Source organism: Manacus candei, unplaced genomic scaffold (assembly GCF_025592945.1).
Source record: "Manacus candei isolate 608988 ecotype Guabito, Panama unplaced genomic scaffold, ASM2559294v1 h1tg000014l, whole genome shotgun sequence".
Lineage (NCBI taxonomy): Eukaryota > Metazoa > Chordata > Aves > Passeriformes > Pipridae > Manacus > Manacus candei.
The window spans coordinates 59,802,951-59,811,232 of NW_026138062.1; the positions used below are offsets into that span (position 1 = coordinate 59,802,951).

The 8,282-nt window shown below is 40.0% G+C and overlaps 1 protein-coding gene across 1 annotated transcript in view; it reads right to left on the minus strand.

The window, feature by feature from the left end:
* The window catches only part of SLC35A5 (solute carrier family 35 member A5), a 65,743-nt gene that overhangs the window by 20,505 nt on the left and 36,956 nt on the right, over window positions 1–8,282 (minus strand). The window lies entirely within an intron of this gene.

Genomic DNA, 8,282 nt, shown 5'->3' on the forward strand with positions numbered 1-8,282 from the left:
ATGCTTCTGGAGATTAGAAAATCATTCCTTATGGGAGGTGAAGAGAGTTGGCTATTTTATAAGCATCTGCATCACGCAACTGTTTAACACTAATCACCTCAGTAGAAAGGATGCTGAAGAGAACTGGAGGTCCAAATACAGTGGCATTTCCAAAAGCAGTAGATATGATGTGCCAGATACCTCCACAGTTGAAGGTGGTATCAGTGTAAATTAGACTTCCCTATTCTAACAATGTGACTTTCAAAGATAACTGCAAGAAATAGATATCTAAATCATGTTTTATCATGCCTACATTATTGTATATTACTTGGTACTTAAGACAATCTCTTCTTGGTAGACAGCAGTTTTCAGTTCCTTGGTCTCCATTTGATTGCATGAACACACACATACACTCACAAAATTTTGCTTTTGACTAAACGATGCCTGCTATATCTTGATTCTCCCAGTGCTGACATGCATGAGTAAAACAGCTTTAACAGTTCTGGCCATTTTTGTGTTAAATTTCCACTGCTACTGGAAAAATCCCAGGTCACCTCCCCTGGTTGGAAGCAGGAGTTTGCTATAGTAATTATGGAAAAAATAACAACATCCAGACATGAAAACTTGGACCAATTATTTCACCTGGGATCTCTTTCACCATATACTTGCTTTCTCATTTCTTTCTCTCTCCTCTTTAATTTTGGAAGGCTGTGGTCTCTCTTAACTTCTCAGCTTAATTGTATCCTATAAATACGAGCAAAATCCAAGAGTCTTCACTGAACACAGGAACTTTGCCATTGATTTCAAGGCAGCTGGGTTCCATATATCAGGATCATATGTGACTTTACATACAAGGCTGCCCTTAACATGAAGATAAGAAAGCAAAACAAGCAATGGAAATATCAGTCTTTATTGTGTATTTCTTTGATGAAATGTTTTACAGATTTCCCTCTTTTTTGTTCTTTTTGGAGACTGTGGTTTGACAGGGAGTTTTTATCATTAACATAACTCTCCAAGGTGAGGTTACAGGGAAATAAATGCACTTCTTTTGGTCTTCCAGGTCTGCTCAGGCTTCCTGACACTGGTTCTCCAGTGGCTTAGCCCATTCATTGGACAGAAATGTTAACAGCATTGGGTTGCTTTACTCCATGCATTTAGACAGAAGCTACCTGGACTAGAAAGTCATTCTCCAGTCATAAAATACATACAGAGGTACCAAACTCAATAGTAAGAAGTAACTGCACTATAATAATACTTGTGCTTCTAGTACGCAGGCACTAACATGCTCCTTAAACAGCATACAGTAATGATCTTTTGGGGAAGGGCAGTGAGAGTTTGTCTCTGAAGGCTTAAAAATAGGAATATATATGGTCTCTGTATACTGTAAGGGAATCCCATCCAAAAAATAAACCTTGAAATGCTATCGAATATATAGCCAATCAGATGTCTCATTTCAGATGTGAGCCTCTACGGGGGTATAATCCAAGAACAGCACCAATATATTAATAAAACATGCTTCGACCACATTTTTTCTGGCAGATAGTACTTTTGCACTCTAGCCCAAAATATCTAATGAAATCCAGATCTCACTAGTTGCTGGAATGTCCTTTGTCAATAACTGTGAAAAATGTCTCTTACCCTGCAGTGCAAAACTGAGCTGTGGAATTTATATGCATAAGTTCTTCCACCCTTAAAAAGTATTTTTTTATCCTGAATGAAAATACTGACACTGATTGTGAATGGCAGAGACCACTCCCTAGCTTTGCTGTAAGTCCTAACCCCTTCTGCACCAATTTTGCTTATGTGAATTTATTGTCTGTGAAGCAGACCGTGTCAGCAACCTCAAAACCACAGATTTTCTATTATTTTCTATTATTGTTTGATTAAAAAGTAGCACCAGTATTACCAAACAGAAGAGATGCAAATGCACATCTTCTTAATTTGAGACACTGTCAAGGACCAGGATCCTTTTTATTTGTTGCTTTTTCACTGCTAGGGAAACCATTAGGATTCAACTGTATTGTTAATTTTTGGCCTGGCGGGAACCTATCCACATGGCATGAGGGTTCAGTTCCAATCTGAGCTGAGATTGTATCAAAGACCTTAAAAAACCAAACAACGAAACTCCTAGTTCCCAACCTGTTGGACAAATGTTGTGACTTCTCACAACACTTTTCACCCTCTCCATATGTTACCAGTTGAAAGGACTGGAGTAGTCAGCATTGTTGTATTGCCAGCTGCTGACCACTCACCATCATCTCATGAATTATGAACCAGCAGAACCAGCTGCCTACATCATTCTGTGTATACTTCTACTTCCAGAAGTAGCACAGGGAGGTCACATTTTTCATGTTCCTGTAGTCTGGTAGAATGATGACACTAGCCAGATTAGCCATTCTCCCCTTCTCTCACGTGACTAGGTTCTGCCCTTACACAGCCTCAGAAGAGAAACAAAATTCTGCAAGGAAACAGGAAGAACTGCATTCACCAGCCAAACAGTATATTCAGGAGAATGGCATGGGCCTTCCCAAAGCAAATGAAACTCCTTAAAGGAGGCCATAGATATTCACACCATTCTAAATGATCTTGTAGCTTTTGACTTGATTTTCTAAATACTTGAGTTTAAGCAGATACTTGTCCATTTCTTCTCTGTCTCCCAGTGTGCTTCTCCAAGGTTTGGGTTGGTGCTGAAAACTAGTTCAAGGAAAGAACTAAAGAGCCCTGGGTTTCCAACTACTTGTACTCCTTTTCCCCAGTTTTATGACCCCACTTACAGACATCTGACCTCTGGAGCACTGAGAGAGCACCCACTGCAATGGGTGTCCCCTTCCCCTGCCACCCACCAAGGAAAGATTCCAAAAGTGTCTGGCAGAGAAGATCTAGTTCACGCCAAGGGAGACAAGGGAGAGCCAAAGGTTGCCACTGAGTGAGACATGCCTGTTCACATGAAAGAAAGAGAAAAGAGTGACTCCACTGAAGATTAAATGCTGTAATTACCTGATAGCATACAAATAGAGACAAGTGCTGTGAGTGCTTGCAAGTGAGCATAAACAGCCTGACAAAAAGAGTGCTACGTTATCTGCACATGATATTTCCTGCTGTCACTTTCAGGCTCAAACTGTCTTCAGTCTGACCTGAAGTAAAGGGACATAAATGTTAAATTCTCATTCTACCTCAGTCTTTTGGTTTGCCTTGCCTTGCCTTGCCTTGCCTTGTCTTGACTTCCCTCCACAGAGCTGTGCAAGCAGCAAAGTGAGGTGGTATTTCAGTATATGCTTAATTGCTTTTCTGACTTAAAACCAACAGAGAATTTGAATGTTCTCCATTGATTACTAATGAATGTTAAACAAGAATGTGTGCAGCCATGTAACTAGTAATTTTTTATATTCATCCCTAAAGCATTCTGACACGTAGGCACTGAGAGTAATCACTGTGCACAGCTCTGTTTTGGAATACTCTTCTACTGCTGAACTGTAGCACAATCTGGTTTTTAAACATGATCCTCTTCCATTCCTACTCCTTCAATTTCATAATCAAAACAAGTCTTTGAAAAAAAACCTAAACAAACAAACCAATGTTTTTTTTAATTTAAATTACAGGGTGCAAGAAAAGATTTGTAAGCCAGGATATTTTAGGATAGATAATGAGGCCCACAAATATGTAAGGAACAATCCCCACTGAATCAGTGGGCTCTGTTTTCTGGCAGAATCTCACTGAAGTTCCTCTACCAGTGGAGAGGACAGCTGAGTCTTCCCTGGTAAGTGAATGAGCTGATTGTATTGCAAGACAATTTCTACTTGATCTTATTCCAAGTGTGCAAAGCCATAAGTGATTGCATTTGGACAAAACAGCTGTCAAAGAGATCAGACCTGGGAGCTCTGCATTAAGAAACCGAGTCTTAGTATTTGTGCAAAGAGAGAAGTTGCATAAGCACCAACTTCCATCCTGCTTAAATCTCCTTTGTACCACAAAGTGGGGCCACAAGAGCCAGGAGACAATTCCCTCTCTTGTTCAGAAAGGCTCAACATCAGCTCTGGCAGTCCCCCAGACAAAGAGAGAAGGACAAAGAAAGCACACTAGAGAAAGGACGTGGCACAGATCAGTGTTCAGACCTGATAAAGCCCTCTGCTGCAGAGGTGCGAAAGTGAGATGAGAATCCAAGCCCTTGCAGCTGGTGACTTTTTGCTGTGGCCAAATTCATTTAGCTGTGCAGGCATGTGATTTGGGAGTGGTAACTCATGGCACTTCATGAGACAGTTTTTAACATCAGCATTATGAGATGATTGTCGTACAGCTTCCCAGTGGGGTTATACACTGTAAGAGAGGGATGTTGTACTGATGATTTGAGCTAATGAAGTCTCATTTTCCTTTTCATCTCATGAACTATTTCTGTGACTGTCTGCCTGTAACTATTCCAAGACTATTTCTGTGGCTTTCTGAATGCTACACCTCAGCAGCTGTATCATGAGAGACCACTTGCAGCACACTGCAGTGGTTATATCAGTCCCACCTGCCTGTGGCTTGGTAACACCGTTTTCAAGGCCGGCAGATGGCAATGTTTATATTCATTTGCTCTCATGTATTACACTTTCATCTTAGTGTACATAGCACCAGTTGCATCAGTCAGTTTGATATAGAACTTGTGCCAACCCTGGCCAGAAGATGTTTTGTTCTCCCTGGCTGATGTTTCTATCCCAGATGACAACCAGATGTAGAACAAAAAATGGGTATATGTGAGAGCCTTCCTCTCACCAGGAAGCTCTGTAAACCAGACAAGCAGAGGTGCTAAAGTCAAGGTCAGCTCAAGCACAGGCCAATAATAACATCCAGACATCAGAATTTCCTTGCATCTCAATTATAGCCTGAACATTTGGGGCTGCAACCCTACCAAGTAGCTAAAAAGTTTAGCCTCAGTTTAAAACATTTAACCTTAAAGTTTGTAATATATATTTTTAAAGCCCGAGTGTCACATTTCCATCACCAGTTTCTAAGCAACATTCTTGAGGAAAAATGTATATTTTAAAAGTGAAGACTCAAATGAAGCCAACCTATATCAAAAGCGCCTATTTTAGGAGCTTGATCTGACTAACCAGGCACTGCTCTTTTTATTACGGGTCACTGCTTTTGCAAGCCTCCCTGTACTGACTCCCTTTCCTGCTTACACACAGGGGGCTGCAGCACAGTTGCCCTGTTTACACTACTAGTTGTTATTTCCCCAGCTGCTGGCTGGGTTATGACCTGAGTCAGATTACTAATAATAGCCTCTTTCCCTCTCAGGAAAGCGAGGAGCCAGCGGGGTTCAAGAAACATGTCCCTTCTTGGAGCATCAACAATGTCTGGCTTCACGGGATTCAGGCTCTGGTGCTCTCTACTCTAATAACCCCCCACCAGCATCAGCAGGGGAACCTACACCTGTTTATCTGGCTCCCAGCTTCCCAGCGCTGTACAAAGCAGGCAATGCCAGTTTTCCTAAGCCCATTGCCTCCTTCCACCTTCCGTGTAAAGCAGTTTCTTCCACACTCCCTGAAGAATTGCCTGGAAGTCTATTTAAAAGGAAAGTTTTTCCCATTTGCTCCTCTGGCTGTTCCTTTCTTGCTGCTGCCTTATTTCTCCAGGTTTTGTAGGACTGAGAAAGAATCCTAGTTCAGGAGGTAGTTGACTTTCCTATTAGTTCTTCAGCAGATAAAACAGTGTAGTTGTGTGCACATCCCTTGACACATATGACATATTTAAGTCTGATACCTAAAACAGAGTATAGAAAGACTCACAGTACTTCATCCTTAAGCAGACCTTTCCCTTTGTGATCATAGCATTAACTTCCAGTTCCTTATTAAAAGCACTCTGGGGAATACAGGATTTTTAGATTGCATTCCACCTTTCTCAAACTGTTCATTTCAGTTCAGTGGACTACAGAATTAATTTCTATAAGCCTTCAGAGAGTTGTACTTTTCAGGGCTGGGTGCCATTTTGATCTCAGATTTTCCATGTAGATGTGTCCTTACAGATTTCATTCCATCCTTTTGTGATTACTTCCAGTTCAGCCAAGAAGGTCTGATTTGATGACTAAGACACAGAAAACTACCACATTCTTGGGAAAATTATCATAATTAAAATTTTCAAGTAATTGCAATTACTTCAAGTTTGCATTTAGCAAGATTTAATTCCTAATCATTGGTTATCCTTCTGTCTTCCTCTGCTGGATTAAAAAGCAATTTATTTGCAGACGTCTCTTTCCTCTGTATGCACGAGAAGATCATGTCCAATGTGTGGCTGTGCCTTCCACATAGTTATTTCCCCACTTCCTTTTCAATAGGATCATATCCATCCACCAAGTCACTTTATGAACCCTTTGCAATCCTTTTGAAAAGCCTGATATGTACAGCATAAACCACATTATTGATACTACATACGACTTCCCAACTTCTCACTGAGTTGCTGCCAGGCTTTCTCCTTGCTGCAATATCACACCAAAAGCTTATTTCCAGTGGCTTATATACTGTGACCTTCAAGTCTCTTACTGAATAGCTGCCTTCTAGGATATTGTTCTTTATCGTAAGCCTGCTTTATGCATTTATTTTTTCTTCTTGCTTCATGACCTTGCATTGGTCCTTTAAAATATATGTTCACTTTACCAGGAGTACCTTGTTGGCCTGTATAAATTATTTACTTTTATTTAGTTTTTAAGAGATTCTAATGTCAAATATTTCCAGCAGTCATTTCAAGTTTATTCCTCACCTTGGATAAAGATACTGACAAACATTGGCCTTGAGAATAATCCCCGTGGTTCCATGTCTTGTGTGCTAGTCCCTCTCTACAACTGCCTTAAGATCTATCTTCTTCCTTGATCTGCCACCCTTTGATACTTTAAGGCAGATTCTGTAGCATGCTACTTCTTTAGTCAGGTTGGGAAAGCAAAGCAAATTGCACAGAATAGACAGCAAAGCTAGTATGGAAATCTGTTTCTTTCCTCTGCTGTCATCATATACTGAGTGTGTTTTCCTTGGCATCATTAGACCTGTGCAGATGAGTGATGGTTTGCCTCTGTATGGTCTCAAATTATTACAAAACCCAATAAAATTGAAGTAACTTAATTTTTAAAATTAATTTACCCCAAATTAAATACTTGGCTTCAGGTCAATTCTTTTTAAATCTTTGTAGTAAAACTGGATGAAACATAGAAATAACACCCATATTTTTAATTACAGTTTCTTTAAAATGTCACAATGGAACAGTGTAATTTTTAAAGACATTTTTTCCTTGTCAAGATTAACAAATGAGCAGACTTGACATTAATTTCAGCAGAAAATGTTACCCGCCCTTGCTCCGCAGAACTCAGTTTTGTGGTCCTTCTATGAGGTACAGTCCCCTTACCTTCCAGTGGATGTAAGATAGGATATTACATGCTGGAAGAGGCTGAGCATTTTTGCCCTCAAGTTAATGTGAGTACAGGCATTCAGCATCCTCCCCTACCTCCCAGGCAAACCACTAACCACACAACCCAAACTGTGGACACATATTGGTGAAATCACTACTAATGTTTATCAGTGCATTAGAAGACTTAGAGTAAAAATGAAGAAAAAAAGAAAAGAGAGAAAGAAAAGGAAGGGTTTTTTCTTTGAAACATTGATTTCAAGGGAAGCAGAAGATGTACCTTCACTTTCAGCCAATATAACAAAGGTCAAATCCAGTGTGTTATCACAAAAATGTAACAGCATCTCTGTAAATAAGCAAAACCCTGGAAAACAGTAAAAGTAGAATTAAGGTCTTGGATTTTTTCAGATGTTACCTATCAACTAAAATTAAGCAGTGTTTTACATTGAAGGTGCAGGGCACACTCTGAAGCCAGTGTGAATCAGTTAAAGACCAGGTGTTGGCAGCACAGAAGTGCCAGTTTACGTCAGCTCAATAGAATGGTGTCGTTTACACCATAAAGGGAGAGCAAAGGACACGACCCTGCCTTTAGCCTTGTCTCTGTAGGTATTTTTGTACCTTTTCTCTTTTTTTTTTTTTTCACTGCTAGTGCACATTCATGGGAAATACATATGACCCTAATTTCAGTTCAGTAGTAAACAAGCTGATATCTCTTTAAAAACTACAAATTAACAAACAGCTATGCCCATATGATGTTTGCAGGAAAGAATATACTGACACACGCAAAGACTTGAAAGAGAAATTGGTTGGAAAGTGAAGAGAAATTGGATTTCACTGAGGAACTCCCAGAAAGCGATAAAAAAAGAAGGAAAGGGGGAACAGGAGGCAGAAATTATGAGGTTAAAAAATAATAATTCTTAAACACCAGAGCT